Source organism: Salmo salar, chromosome 09 (genome assembly GCF_965601325.2).
Source record: "Salmo salar chromosome 09, fSalSal1, whole genome shotgun sequence".
Lineage (NCBI taxonomy): Eukaryota > Metazoa > Chordata > Actinopteri > Salmoniformes > Salmonidae > Salmo > Salmo salar.
The window spans coordinates 19989221-20004985 of NC_138299.1; the positions used below are offsets into that span (position 1 = coordinate 19989221).

The 15765-nt window shown below is 41.6% G+C and overlaps 1 protein-coding gene across 3 annotated transcripts in view; it reads left to right on the top strand.

Annotated features, from left to right (window-relative positions):
• The first annotated feature begins 631 nt into the window (after positions 1–631).
• LOC106610864 (pleckstrin homology domain-containing family G member 3) overlaps positions 632–15765 on the top strand; it is a 43816-nt gene continuing 28682 nt past the window's right edge. Inside the window, exons 1-3 of one of the 3 annotated variants that reach the window (XM_082955649.1) lie at positions 632–864; positions 1815–1896; positions 3423–3604. The gene's annotated coding sequence lies outside the window, so the exon portion shown is untranslated. The remainder of the gene's footprint in view (positions 865–1814; positions 1897–3422; positions 3605–15765) is intronic. The other 2 variants (XM_082955651.1, XM_082955650.1) reach the window with 2 other exon arrangements.

Sequence of the window (15765 nt, forward strand, 5' to 3'; positions counted from 1 at the left end):
ATCCTTAGTCATTGTTTTGTAGATGAACTCAGCGGTTACATTTCTCAATAGAAGCAAGTCTGACAGGTGACTGTTAAAGGGAATTCCGAGGGGAACACTGAGAATAGTACATCCCTTTACTACTAGCCACAAGTGAGTTGTTCAATTGATTCACTCCAGTTATCTGTCTGCCATTCTTTGTAGGGATCTTTTACAGTATAGGGAGGGACGGGACACCCTCATCAAAAGATCATAAGACTAAGTGATGGTGTGTGAAAGTGGTTTATTAACTTGTCATGTTGCCTGCCTGAGCCCTCAGGAGTAATCCACACAATTGACTGAGAGGAAGAAAGAGGTTGAACATGCTCTAAAGTGTGTCCGTTTACAGTGGGCGGATAAGGACCGAGTTTAGGCCTAAATATTAGCTTGTGTTTATTTGAATAAGGGGGTTGGTAGAAACTTGAATTTGTGACATTTTCCAGATGCCCATAAACAGTGATGACCTGACGTAAAAAGAAAAATGTATTTCAATACAGAAACAATCTGGGATAATATTCACTCACTATTTCAGGCAAATAACACAAATAAAGACAACTCCTAAATTGGACAATTTGAGGCGACAAATTGTACCAGTCTCCCGTTTAACATAGGGTGCTCTGGAAGTAGGCGGTCTTTGACCATCGCTCGCTGTACTTCGCTATGCGTTCTGCTCAGCTGTGTATAATCAGTAGAGGACAACTGGGGATGTGCGGAGTATTTCTGTGTTTGACAATGTGAGTTGATCTATGGAAAACAAGGACTTGGAAAAGTAAAACCAAATTCATAATAGTCTACAGCTACACTTTCAGAAGTTCACAGGGAGACGACTACACACTCAAACTATTGGTAAGTGTTTAATGAACGCTAATAACATTTCCGATCCTGAATGAGAAACAGTTCGACAGAAAGAAAAAAAAAGTCGGACATCGAATTTCCCTATGATGAATCCAGCATACGAGTATGGCCCATGCGTCGATTTTAGGGCGCGTGTTTTTTTTCTTCTTCATGCCCATCACATTCAATCGAAGCCGCAATTGTTGTGGTAAATTCCTGCACCTCAAGACCGTCCTTGTTTTTCTTAAATCCCATAACTATGCAGACTGGACCTTCATGACACACATCTGCCAACCTGTTTTGACAGGATGAAAGGTGGAAGAGTAGAGTTATTCTTTAGGCTATAAAAACCAAACCTTTATAGTCCACTTTACATGAGAACATTTCAAATTAAGGCTCCTATCCAATGTCATGCCAGTCGTCACCCCTCTCTAACAGGGGATTGGTAGGTGGAACCTGTCGAATGTGTAGAACCTCACAAGATTTAAGCAAATTACCTCTTTTCTGAAACATGTCTTAAACTCAACTGCCAAGGGTGAGAGTTTCAGAACTGATAAGGTATGTTTATTCTAAACACTTTTTTGACCGAATGTTTACCAGCTGCAGAGATCTGTAGGCTTTCTAAAAGTCACCTTTTCTGGATGGAGACATCTGAGACTAATATAGCGTATCAAGTAGATTTATATTTTGCACTTGGATGAGTCTTAAACATTCCTACTATTTTCCTAGTTTATTAGTTGTATTGAAATCGCTTCTTCCCAAGTTACTCATTATTGACAATCCTTGACCGAGTGAACCCGATTGCTTCAGCTGATGGGCGTTACAATGGAACAAAGAGGTCCTGACTGCAGGCTGTTTTATAATCAAAGGAAATTTCCCAGCAGTAGTTGCACTAGAATTAAACAAAAGTAAGGTTAATGAAAAGTCAATGTGACTTGTTTGAACAAACATTTTTTTTCTAGAGGCAAGCTGAAGTCTACGCACCTTCGTCAGTGATTGGTCAACAGTAGGGATTCTTCAATCAAGTGTTTGTCATTCAACGAGGTACAACTCGTTTTCATGCACATTTTTCATTGAGAAATACTGCACCAAACATCTTAATTAGATGTAAAATTGCATGACTAGGATATCCTTGGCAAAAACTCAAATGTCATGAATTGATGTTATCTTAAATTAATTGACTATTCTGAGGAAGTGTACACTGGCTAGTTGTCTCAAAATGGACAAACAGAACTGTTGCTCTTTTTTTTCTCGTTTGCAAGCGCAGTCGTTCAGTTCCACTAGATACATTTTGGCTAGTCGCCAGCCGAACTGAAGCATGCTGACGCCTTTAGTGGACATTTCTCTTTTGCCAAGATAATCCATTCAGCTGACAGGTGTGGCATATCAATACGCTGGTTAAACAGTATGATCATTACACAGGTGCACCTTGTGCTAGGGACAATAGACCACTGTAAACTGCAGTTTTGTCACACAACACAATGCCACAGATGTCTCAAGTTTTGAGGGAGCGTACAATTGGCATGCTGACTGCAGGAATGTCCACCAGAGCTCTTGACAGAGAATTTGTTAGTTTCTCTACCATAAGCTGTCTCCAACATTGTTTTAGAGAATTTGGCAGTACGTCCAACTGGCCTCACAACCGCAAACCACGTGTAATTGTGCCAGGCCTGGATGCACATCCAGCTTCTTCACCTGCGGGATCGTCTGAGACCAGCCACCTGGGCAGCTGATGAAACTGTGCGTTTGCACAACTGAAGAATTTCTGCCAAACTGTCTGAAACAGTCTCAGGGAAGCTCATCTGCGTGCTCGTCGTCCTTGGCAGGGTCTTGACCTGTCTGCAGTTCGGCATCATAACCGACTTCAGTGGACAAATGCTCACCTTCGAAGGCCACTGACGCACTGGAGAAGTGTGCTCTTCACGGATTAATCCCGGTTTCAACTGTACCGGGCATATGGCAGACGGTGTATATGCTGTTGTGTTGGCGAGCGGTTTGCTGACGTGAACTGAGTGCCCCATGGTGGGGGTATGGGCAGGCATAAGGTAAGGACAACAAACTCAATTTGCATTTTCTCTATGGCAATTTGAATGCACAGAGATACTGTGACGAGCTCCTGAGGCCCATTGTCGTGCCATATATTCGCCACCATCACCTCATGTTTCAGGATGTCGCAAGGATCTGTACACAATTCCTGAAAATATCACAGTTCTTCCATGGCCTGCATGCTCACCAGGCATGTCACCCATTGAGCATGGTTGGGATGCTCTGGATCGACGTGTACGACAGCATGTTCCAGTTCCCGCCAATATCCAGCAACTTCGCACAGCCATTGAAGAGGAGTGGGACAACAGGCCACAATCAACAGCCTGATCAACTCTAAATAACGGAGATGTTGCACTGCGCAATCTCCCTACTTACATTTTTTTAAAGGTATCTGTATTACCAGTCATGTGAAATCCATAAATTAGGGCCTAATTAATTTATTTCAATTGACTGATTTCCTTATTTGAACTGGGTGTAACTCAGTCAAATCTTTGAAATTGTTGTGTTTTTGTATTTTTGTTCAGTATAGATAAATGATCACTCTATGGAATGGACAACACTCTTCATGGGGGTCCAAGTAGAAAGCACATAACCTACTTCCATTGAATATCTTCAGTACTGAACATCAAGGGCAACACTGGGTGAAGTGTCTTATGGTTCTTCTGGGAGGAGATGCACTTTTGTTCCTTGTCGGTGGCACTGACAGGTACGTCTTGTTCTCTACTGGCCTGTTGTACACATGCAGCTTGTTGTATGTACAGATTACACAGAACACTGGGTTGCTCTAGCTCTCTCTCTGCTTCCTGATAGTCGCACTGATAAGGGCTGAGCTGCAAAGAGGGTGACTTTCACACGTCTCTCAACTCATGCCCCTTATCTCACTCGCAAAATGACTCAAGCATTTACGTCTACAGATATCTTAGTAAACCACCAAGAGCCTTGCACAAGTCTGTTCCTGGACAAACAAACCTCCCATGTTATTTGGTGGTCAACGGGAGCTTAGTTTGTTGTTGCATGAAAAAGTACAAAGATGCACTTAGCCTTGTCCATGGGTTAGGGTTAATGTTGGATAATAGATTTTGGTCATGTCTGACTCTGAACACCTTATTCAATATATTTCAAGACTAAACAAGACTGCGTTGGTTCTGAATACACTTAATTGAAAATGAGAACTATCACATGCAATGTCAAAGTGGAAAACATTGAGGGTTTTCCCCTCCTGGGCTCCAAAGGTACAACAACTGTAAGTTTGAGCTAGGATTACACACAGAGTTGGAGGTCAACGTAGAAGATAAACAAGACTTGAAAACATTAGCCTGCTTTGAAAGTGGAGTGTGATTTAGGACTAGCGATCTGAGGTCAGAGGGAGTGTTTGTGCCATCATAACGTTGACGGTGCTATAAAACTGCACTTAAATCCGACTCTATCTCAGTTTAACGACTTGCCCTTTAAGTTTGACCAGCAGGCTTCCCCTCTCCTCTCAAAACATGGTAAAGCTCAGACAGAGGTAGGATTGTTAAATGTTTGCCTGCCGACAATACTTAGCACCTCTGACTGCCGACGCTGTTCAGTCTCTTTTGTGTTCAAACAGCAAAGACCTTGAAAGTTGTCAGCCACTCAGCCTTGTAAAAATACTCCAAACCAGAAGGTGGCAGTGGTGGTGTTTGACAATGCATATCCATGAGTATTGCTTATGGTCTAAATTCAAAGCGATCTGTGATAATGTTACTATTTTGTAGAAAGGCCTTGTTGACACTAGCCAGATGGCCACAGCCTGTACTGCCAGTGCCAGCACATAGCCAAATGCTTAGGTAGCTAATGTTAGCATATTCACCAGCTAGCACAACATAGCTAGCTAGCTAAGGACACTGCACTAACTTGGCAGCTGTTTCATGAAAATTAAATCACAATGCATTATCTAGTTATGTCAATACTAGCTACAGTGGTTAGCTAGCTTGGAGGAAATATTTAGTGTTGTGTGCATTGTCTGTGCACTTAGCTACCATCCCATAGCTACCATCCCATAGCCAACATTGTATATGAAGTGTGACTGGCTCATCCGTGGTGCACTGAGAAAATGCCCTCTTTTAATTCTTTTTTTTATGGCTCAATGTCATGGGGGTTTGTGCTCTCTGATTGGCTCAAAGTGAAGTTGTTGGCCACGATGAGCATTGCGATTCCACAAGTATAATCGATAGGTTTGTTGCTACTGTCCGTATGTAGCAGGTACCACTTTTGTTCTAGCAAGAGAAGGAATGGCCTTCCACTGTGAGAAGTAGCTATCGACAGTCATATTCTTGGTAAGTTTCATGCTGCAGAACATTATGGGGGACCACTTCCCTCTGTGGCATCAGACAGTGAAGCATACAACCATTAAAAATATTGCGTACCTAAGTCCAGTTCATCACCAGTAAGGTCCTAACTTGCCAATGATGAAGACAGCATTTTCCACTCGTTGGGTATGTTCATTTACCTATCTAAACTAGAGGATGTCCGATTTATGATTTTTCAACATCGATACTGATTATTGGAGGACCAAAAAAAGCCGATACCGATTAATCGTCTGATTATTATTATTATTTTTTTTTTTAACAACAAAAAAAATATATAGTAGTAATGACGATACTAAATGAACACTTATTTTAACTTAATATAATACATCAATAAAATCAATTTAGTCTCAAATAATGAAACATGTTCAGGCGGGTGGACAAACAAAACCCCACAAATTCTGACAAACTCCAAGCATTGATTATGCAAGAATGGGCTGCCATCAGTCAGGAAGTTAATTGCCAGCATGCTAGGGCGGATTGCAGAGGTCTTGAAAAAGTAGGGTCAACACTGCAAATATTCACTCTTTGCATCAACTTCATGTAATTGTCAATAAAAGACTTGTAATTATACTTCAGTATTCCATAGTAACATCTGACAAAAATATCTAAAGACACTGAAGCAGAGAACATTGGAAATTAATATTTGTGTCATTCTCAACTTTTGGCCACGACTGTACAATGTAAAAAAATAAAGAAAAAACATATATGCTCTGACATGTACCGTGAACTGTGGGACCTTATATAGACAGGTGTGTGCCTTTCCAAATCATGTCCAATAAATTGACTTACCACAGGTGGACTCCATTCAAGTTGTAGAAACATCTCAAGGATGATCAATGGAAACAGGATGCACTTGAGCTCAATTTCGGTTCTCATAGCAAAGGGTCTGAATACTTATGTAAATAAGGTATCTTCTTTTTTTTTATACATTTGCAAACATTTCTAAAGACATATTTTCGCTTTTCATTATGGGGTATTGTGTGTAGATTGATGAGGAAATGTTTTTATTTAATCTATTTTAGAATAAGGCTGTAATGTAACTTTATTTGCTGAAGTGCGAAGGCCCACCTGAACTCCCTCCTGTATTCACATGACTTGAATAATTAAATGTGTAATTTTTTTTTTTTTAAATCTAACTCACTGTCCAAAGACTAAATATAGTGTGATACAGAAACTGCTGTAGGTCACAAACGACAATGAGTTGAACCATACATTTGGGCTTAGAACCGGTCAAATCACAATACTATATGGTTTGAGTCATTTTAATGATTTTCACATTTTCTCCAAATTCTAACTTTGACTGACAGTCAAAGCTAATGTTTAAGTTCCTTGCTCAGAACATATGAAAGCCGGTGGTTCTTTTTAACATGAGTCTTCAATATTCCCAGGTAAGAAATTTTAGGTTGTAGTTATTATAGGACTATTTCTCTCTATACCATGTGTATTTCATATACCTTTGACTATTGGATGTTCTAATAGGTACTTTAGTATTGCCAGCCTAATCTCGGGAGTTGATAGGCTTGAAGTCATAAACGGCACAATGTTTGAAGCACAGCAAAGAGCTGCTGGCAAATGCACGAAAGTGCTTTTTGAATGAATGCTTACGAGCCTGCTGCTGCCTACCACTGCTCAGTCAGACTGCTCTATCAAATCATAGACTTAATTATAATAATAACACAGAAATACAAGCCTTAGGTCATTAATATGGTAAAATCCGGAAACTATAATTTCGAAAACCAAATGTTTTTTCTTTCAGTGAAATACGGAACCGTTCCGTATTTTATCTAACGGGTGGCATCCCTAAGTCTAAATATTCCTGTTACATTGCACAACCTTCAATGTTATGTCATAATTATGGCAAATTAATTACGGTCTTTGTTGAGAAGAAATGGTCTTCACACAGTTTGCAACGAGCCAGGCGGCCCAAACTGTTGCATAAACCCTGACTCTGCTTGCACAGAACGCAAGAGAAATATACAATTTCCCTAGTTAAAAGAAATTCATGTTAGCAGGCAATATTAACTAAATATGCAGGTTTAAAAGCATATACTTGTGTATTGATTTTAAGAAAGGCATTGATGTTTATGGGTAGGTACACATTGGTGCAACGACAGTGCTTTTTCCGCAAATACCCGTTTGGCGAAGTAGGCTGTGATTCAATGATAAATTAACAGGCACCGCATCGATTATATATACAACGCAGGACAAGCTAGATAAACTAGTAATATCATCAACCATGTGTAGTTAACTAGTGATTATGTTAGTTTTTTATAAGTTTAATGCTAGCTAGCACCTTACCTTGGCTCCTTGCTGCACTCTCATAACAGGTAGTCAGCCTGCCACGCAGTCTCCCCATGGAGTGCCATGTAATCGGCCATAATCGGTGTCCAAAAATGCAGATTACCGATTTGTTATGAAAACTTGAAATTGGCCCTAATTAATTGGCCATTCCGATTAAATCGGTCGACCTCTAATCTAAACCATAAATGATTTGAACCCACTTTTTTTCAATAGCTTTCAATACCTCACCTTGCGAGGATAATGGCACTGAGACTTTTTCTAAGGTGGATGGATTATCATGGCAAAGGATAAATGCTCACTAACAGGGATGTAAACAAATCTGCACAATTTGAGAGTTATAAACTTTTTGTGTGCGATTGGCCCATTTCTGGGCTCTTATTTCAGCTCATGAAACATGGGACCAACACTTTACATATTGCATTTATATTTTTGTTCAGTGTACAAAGCTGCCCAAAGTAAAGAGTTCTTATTGGTCATGCCATGTCACTTCAGCAAGCCATGAGGCCCACAATCTCAGATTGTTCACTTTTTTCACATAATAGCAGGTAACAGAACTTGGTAGTATCAGGATGTATGTTTGGACATAAACCTAATAACTTCAATCACTCATTTCTCTGAACAGGGGGTAACAAATCATCAACAAATTGACTGAGAAAATATTACTCTGATCTGCAGCTTCATAGTACTTGTCAGAAACAGAGATCTGATACTGGTGGTTTGGGTGGGCTTGGCGTGGGATGTGGGGGGTATATATTTTTTGGGGGGATGCATTCCTCTTGTCTTTGTCATTGTTAGGATGAAGATGCAGGGGTGAAAGTAGATTTTTATTTCTTACCGGTACGGGACTACCCCGCCCCCCCCCTTTCTTTTTTTAAATAGCCTAGATGCAATCCTAGAATCTCTGTGGGGCTAGTAGTCTTAACTTTTTACATGTATTACCATTTTAATGTGGCATTAGCACAAACAGTCATGTTTTCATCTGATTGTCAATCACTTTAAAAAAAGTGCTCTTGCTAGGCAAGTTCATCCACTCATAAAATAATTCCAGCATCCAAACAGTGCACTGTGCATCTGAAATGTGAAATTCTGCGATTTCATCATTAGGCCTAGACTTGTAGCTTGAATTGACATGTCCAATGCTGTACGTATGTGTGTCTCAGTATCAGCCACTCGTCTCTTATTTAATTTAAATTTTTTCTCTCCCCAATTTCATGGTATCCAATTGTCCTATCGCTGCAACTCCCGTATGGACTCTGCAGAAGCGACGGTCGAGAGCGTCCTCCCCCGAAACACAACACAATCAAGCCAAGCCGCACTGCTTCTTGACACAATGCCCGCTTAACCCAATGTGTCGGAGGAAACACCGTGCACCTGGTGACTGTGTCAGCATGCATTGTGCCCTACCCGCCACAGGAATTGCTAGTGCGCGATGGGACAAGAACATCCCTGCAGGCCAAAAACTCCCCTAACCCTGACGGCTCTTGGCCAATTGTACGCCGCCCGATGGGTCTCCCAGTCGCGGCCGGCTGCGACAGAGCCTGGACTCGAACCAGGATCTCTAGTGGCACAGTTAGCACTGAAATGCAGTGCCTTAGACCAGTGCGCCACTCTGGAGGCCCTACAGCCACTCATCTCTGACTTGGCAAAATGTTCTCATCATACCACAATGGAATTTGGAGCATTTTCCCACCTGTTTTCAAGTCAATTCGCAAATGTTTACCATGTCAGCCACATTAATGTAAAATAATGGTGTAATAGCCTATAGTTTTCTTGGCATTTTGTGTTAATTATTGTGATAGGCTTATGTTTTACTGGGACGCAATACACCGTACCGGTTTACAGTCCTGGCCAAAAGTTTTGAGAATGACACAAATATTAATTTTCACAAAGTTTGCTGCTGCATTGCCTTTAGATATTTTTGTCAGATGTTACTATGGAATACTGAAGTATAATTACAAGCATTTCACAAGTGTTAAAGGCTTTTATTGACAATTACATGAAGTTGATGCAAAGAGTGAATATTTGCAGTGTTGACCCTACTTTTTCAAGACCTCTGCAATCCGCCCTAGCATGCTGGCAATTAACTTCTGGGCCACATCCTGACTGATGGCAGCCCATTCTTGCATAATCAATGCTTGGAGTTTGTCAGAATTTGTGGGGTTTTGTTTGTCCACCCGCCTCTTGAGTATTGACCAAGTTCTGAATGAGATTAAGGTCTGGGGAGTTTCCCAAAATATCGATTTGTTTTTTTTTTTTTTTTTCTTCTTCCCCGAGCCACTTAGTTATCACTTTTGCCTTATGGCAAGGTGCTCCATCATGCTGGAAAAGGCATTGTTCGTCACCAAACTGTTCCTGGATGGTTGGGAGAAGTTGCTCTCGGAGGATGTGTTGGTACCATTCTTTATTCATGGCTGTGTTCTTAGGCAAAATTGTGAGTGAGCCCACTCCCTTGGCTGAGAAGCAACCCCACACATGAATGGTCTCAGGATGCTTTACTGTTGGCATGACACAGGACTGATGGTAGCGCTCACCTTGTCTTCTCCGGACATGCTGGATGCCCCAAACAATCGGAAAGGGGATTCATCAGAGAAAATGACTTTACCCCAGTCCTCAGCAGTCCAATCCCTGTACCTTTTGCAGAATATCAGTCTGTCCCTGATGTTTTTCCTGGAGACAAGTGGCTTCTTTGCTGCCCTTCTTGACACCAGGCCATCCTCCAAAAGTCTTCGCCTCACTGTGCGTGCAGATGCACTCACACCTGCCTGCTGCCATTCCTGAGCAAGCTCTGTACTGGTGGTGCCCCGATCCCGCAGCTGAATCAACTTTAGGAGACGGTCCTGGCGCTTGCTGGACTTTCTTGGGCGCCCTGAAGCCTTCTTCACAACAATTGAACCGCTCTCCTTGAAGTTCTTGATGATCCTATAAATGGTTGATTTAGGTGCAATCTTACTGGCAGCAATATCCTTGCCTGTGAAGCCCTTTTTGTGCAAAGCAATGATGACGGCACGTGTTTCCTTGCAGGTAACCATGATTGACAAAGGAAGAGCAATGATTCCAAGCACCACCCTCATTTTGAAGCTTCCAGTCTGTTATTCAATTAACATGATAGAGTGATCTCCAGCCTTGTCCTTGTCAACACTCACACCTGTGTGAATGAGAGAATCACTGACATGTCTGCTGGTCCTTTTGCGGCAGGGCTGAAATGCAGTGGAAATGACTTTTGGGGATTCAGTTCATTTGCATGGCATAGAGGGACTTTGCAATTCATCTGATCACTCTTCATAACATTCTGGAGTATATGCAAATTGCCATCATACAAACTGAGGCAGCAGACTTTGTGAAAATTAATATTTGTGTCATTCTCAGAACTTTTGGCCACGACTGTACTTTCACCCCTGATTTATATAAATCCTTTAAATGGCCAATTTGTGTGCAATCAATAGGATTAATATTGCGTGAATGCTAATCTTATCTGTTTCTGACTTCACAAATGATTTCAGAACAATCTGAGATGGTGGGTGTTGAAATCATCTTGCGGTTTTTGAGGTGGAACGTGGGGGGGATTCTTCACAATTTGTTCACCTAATAGCAGGAACGGCACCATCTAGTAGTCAGGATCTATGACGGGACATAAACCTAACAACTTCAGTGACTAATTCCTCTGAGTGGTGGAAAAAACATAACTGAATAGATCACATAGTATGAAGAAACACTGAGCTGCAGCTCAATACTACTTGTCAGACATGGAGAACTGATACTGTATACTGGTTGTTTAGGTGGGATTGGTGTGGGGTGTCCTTGAGGGACATTTTCATTTTTTGGGAAGATTCCTAATGTCTTACTCATTTTTAGGAGGAAGTTTGGTCTAAATTGGATGTTAGGTACTATATTTATTGAAAACTATATTAATCTTATTTCAATAGCCCATTTTAAAGCAATCAATTTCCTTTTATTTCTTAGATCAAAATAATATTGCAGGAATGCTATTCTTAACGATCTAAACCTTTTTTTCCTAGTGCTTTTTGAGGTGGAACGACCCATATGTTAAATGCCTGGGAGAAGTCGAAGGTTACCAAGATGCTATTCTAGAAGGAGCTGGTTTGATTGAAATTGAGTGAGAGTATGTGTCTGGTTTATTGTGTTCTCCTGTGAATGAAAGGCTGTTGGTCTCTTGTGGGCTGTGTCAAGGACATAGTGCAGTAGTATTGTGGGAAAGAGGGTAATTCTCTGACACTGAGAGAATTGTGTGTTTTTTCCCCTCTGTGGGTGTAGACGGGGGTAAGCGAGAGGTCAAGCAAGATAAACACGGCCCTACCACTGAAATAATAATGGTTCTGTCTCAGTCAGCTCGGTTAGCTTTTTATTTTTCACTTTCTGAATATGAACATCCTGACAGTGTTCTGTCTGAATGAGGACATCCCCAGAGACTTGTGTAGTATTCCCAGAATCCCTTGAGACTTGTTGGGAAGACTGTTTGGGGAAGAGGGAATGTGATGTAGTCTGTGAGAGAGGTGGAGCAGCCTACATTCTACTGCAGTATTCTCAGCCTGCCCTCTATTATGCTTTATTTATTCATGTCGCACGCAGAAACCGTTAATTTGCCAAGTCCCCCACGATGAAATCGGGGACGGGACTGTGGATCTGTCTCCGTATATTAGTCACACGTGATATCTCAGGCAGAACTGGCACGATTTTGACTAAACTTGGGTGAATGATGCGTCTTGCCATAGAGATCTGGTATTTACAGAATTACACTGATTGGCCCAAGGTGGGAGCTACAGTAATTAACTGAAATTTGTTAGTCACACGCGATCGCTCAGTTGGCCTGCGGGGCGCTGCATCATTTATGGGGGACGACATGTTTACAGTTGCCTTGTTGCATTTAATAGGGAGCAGGTTCTCTCGACATGATTGAGCAACTGAGTCACTGCGATGTCTTCAAGCCATGGAGGCCAAAATAATGGGGAACTGGGCATTTATATACATGATCCTAAGCCTGATGGGATGTTCATTGCTTAATTAACTCAGGAACCACACCTGTGGAATCATCTGCTTTCAATATAATTTGTGTCCCTCATTTACTTAAGCGTTTTCTTTTATTTTGGCAGTTACTTGTATATGCAACAAGGAAATTGCTCTCTGACACAGCATCCAAAAGTGAAGTAATTTCTCCCTCAGACTCGGCTGTTATTCACACCTTTCGATAAAGATTAGTAAAAATTCAAATGCTGAGCTATATTGTATTATTTTATACTAAGATTTTGTTTAACAAGTGATGTTTTTTTCTCTCAAAGGTAGGGATCACAATTATTTGAACCCCTGTTTTCAATACCTTTCAATACCTCACCTTGCGAGGATAATGGCACTGAGCCTTTTTCTAAGGTGGAGGGATTATCTTGGCAAAGGATAAATGCTCACTAACAGGGATGTAAACAATCTTGTGTGAAACTTGAGCGAAATAAGCTTTTTGTGCTTATGGAACATTTATGGCTCTTTTTTTAAATTTCAGCTCATGACACATGGCACCAACACTGTTTTATATTTTTGTTCAGTATAATATAATTTCCTAGTTTTTTTTTTTTTAGTATTGCTTAGTATTTGAATTGTTTAATATAGTCATTTATGCTCATCTTTATCAGGGTTGTCATTCATTTCCGACCACTGTATTTCATTGCCTCTGACCGATACCTCCCCCAGGCACTGGAGTCAGTAAGTGATATGAAATGATTCCCTATGGTTCAAAAATCTATATTATTGATGTTATCCTTGGTGCTCAATAGGAAATTCCCAGGTTGGTTAAATGTCACTTCCTTTCTGCTCAGTCTGTGCCCTCTGTCTGTAAACCTCTCTGGAGAGACGTGGAGTGGCATGTCTACCCAGAGGAGATGCCTGGGCTTGTCTTACCCGCCATAGTGTGCCCTCTGTTATTAGTTCAAGGTTTTACTTCCCTCCCAACACTGGGAGCTGTCCGTGGTGAATGATATTCCCCAGATACTAATCCCTCCCCAAGAATGCCAGGCGTTGGGTCTCAAGTACAGGGAAGACAGTGTTGGATGCTTGTTATGGTTATCCGTTTGTGGTGGGGAATTGGACACACAGTTAAATCAGTGACCTAATTAGAATTTTCATTCTCTCCCTTTCTCCAACTGAGCACAGTCTATCTCAGGGCAACATGTGCCTGTCACAACTGTCGTCTGTTAGGAAAACGTTTCCAGTTGGAATTCAAGCTCAGAAAAACCGTAAGATCACAGGAACAAGGGACATTATCTACTCCACTGAAAGGGATATTACAGACCAAGTGATCCATTGCAGCGCTCTAACTTAACAACCATCAGACTATTTGTGGTGGCATCTGGGTCCACTTAGAGAACAAGCTCCAGATCTCCAGAAGGGAGGTTCAGGTTGCGGCTAACACACTTATCAGATGTGGGAACAAATGCTATCCATTTGTGTGTAACGAAGGCTGGCTCCAGCACAAGGGGCCCCCTTCACATGACTGTGTCAGCCTGGCTAGTGTTTTCCTAAGGATTTGAAGGAAGCTGTGCTTCCCACTTTTAGGAAAATAGTGATTTACAGTTTTCATAGCTCAGCAAATGTGAGATGATGGATAATAGACGTTTAAAACGCAGTAAAACTAGGTTGGGGTGTGATAAATTGCTCTGCTGACCTTGTTCTTGCTAGAAGACCTCTTCATCAATATTACATTTTTACATCCAAGTTTGTTTTCTCTGGTTTTTGTACATGGGAAATTTCACGGTAATGAAATTACACTGTGAATTTAGAGTTTAGGTTGTAGCAAGCCTAACTAGGGTTTTCTAATGATCAATTAGCCTTTTAAAATGATAAACTTGGATTAGCTAACACAACGTGCCATTGGAACACAGGAGTGATGGTTGCTGATAATGGGCCTCTGTACGCCTGTGTAGATATTCCATAAAAAATCAGCCGTTTCTAGCTACAATAGTCATTTACAACATTAACAATGTCTACACTATATTTCTGATCAATTTGATGTTATTTGAATGGACATGTGCTTTTATTTCAAAGACAAGGACATTAAGTGACCCCAAACTTTTGAACGTATGTGTGTCTTAATGGAGGTCTACCTTGGAGCCATTTTATTTCTTGTCTATCCACTCATTTACCAGATGAGGGTTCAGAGATTAGTGTAGTCGTGGTTATTCAGCTGGGTTAGCTCTGAGGTCAGAGTTCCAGACCTGTCGGAAGTGGATTTGTTCAGTAGCTCAGTGCACTAGGTGCCACAGCTGCAGGCACACTTCTCACTGTTAAACAAGTGAATATAATGTGTTGAGCAGGGGTCTTGTTTTCTCCCAGCGTTCCTGTGCAACATGGTTGACAAACTCCCGTGGCAGTGGGCTTGGCCTCAGCGAGTCAGCTTGCTCGGAGCAATGACCACAGGTTGCACTCGGAACAATGCACGATACTAATCCCTGACAAATTCCTGCCACCAATCTAGCTGCGGTGACATATGTGATTGTTTGAAAGATGGAGGCTTACTAGGAATCACAGGAGACGAGTTTTCAGGCCCAGTCTTTTGTATTAATTTGATTTAAGGAGGGAGAGAAGCAGTGATGTGGGAAACTGGCAGGGTGGGTGGGCCTGGAGGTGACACTCCTCATCAGTAAGACCAAAGTACTTTGGCGTGATGAGGGCCAAACTTAACTACAGGCCACTGTTTGAACTTCCCAACCATAGGAGGTTGGTGGCACCGTAATTGGGGAGAATGGGCTCTTGGTAATGACTGCAGCGGAGTAGGTGGAATGGTATCAAACACATGGTTTCCATTTGTTTGATACCATTCCATTTGCTCCATTCTGCCCATTATTATGAGCCGTTCTCACCTCAACAGCCTCCTGTGTCGCTCTGTGTAGCCTATGAACAATTATGCCTGAAAAGAGCTTTAGATGCATTTAAATCCTTGCCCTTACTAATTCAAAGGGTATTTTATGGAAGAGGGTAGCTAGCTATTGGAAATGTTTTGTGGATTGTGGTGGTTTGGTTACTGTAAGGCTTCAATTTGACTGAATTCACCATTCCCGTCAACCTTTTCTTCAGGTGGCTGCAGCATTTGGATGTCTCATCCCAGCTAGGACCCTCCAGCTCTGTCTCATGTCACTCCCCCAGACTTCCAGTCACTGGTCTGGTATGAGCTCATGTTGTAATCTCAGGAATATACAAAGCCCTCTGGAGCCCCATACGTCAGAGTTTGTGC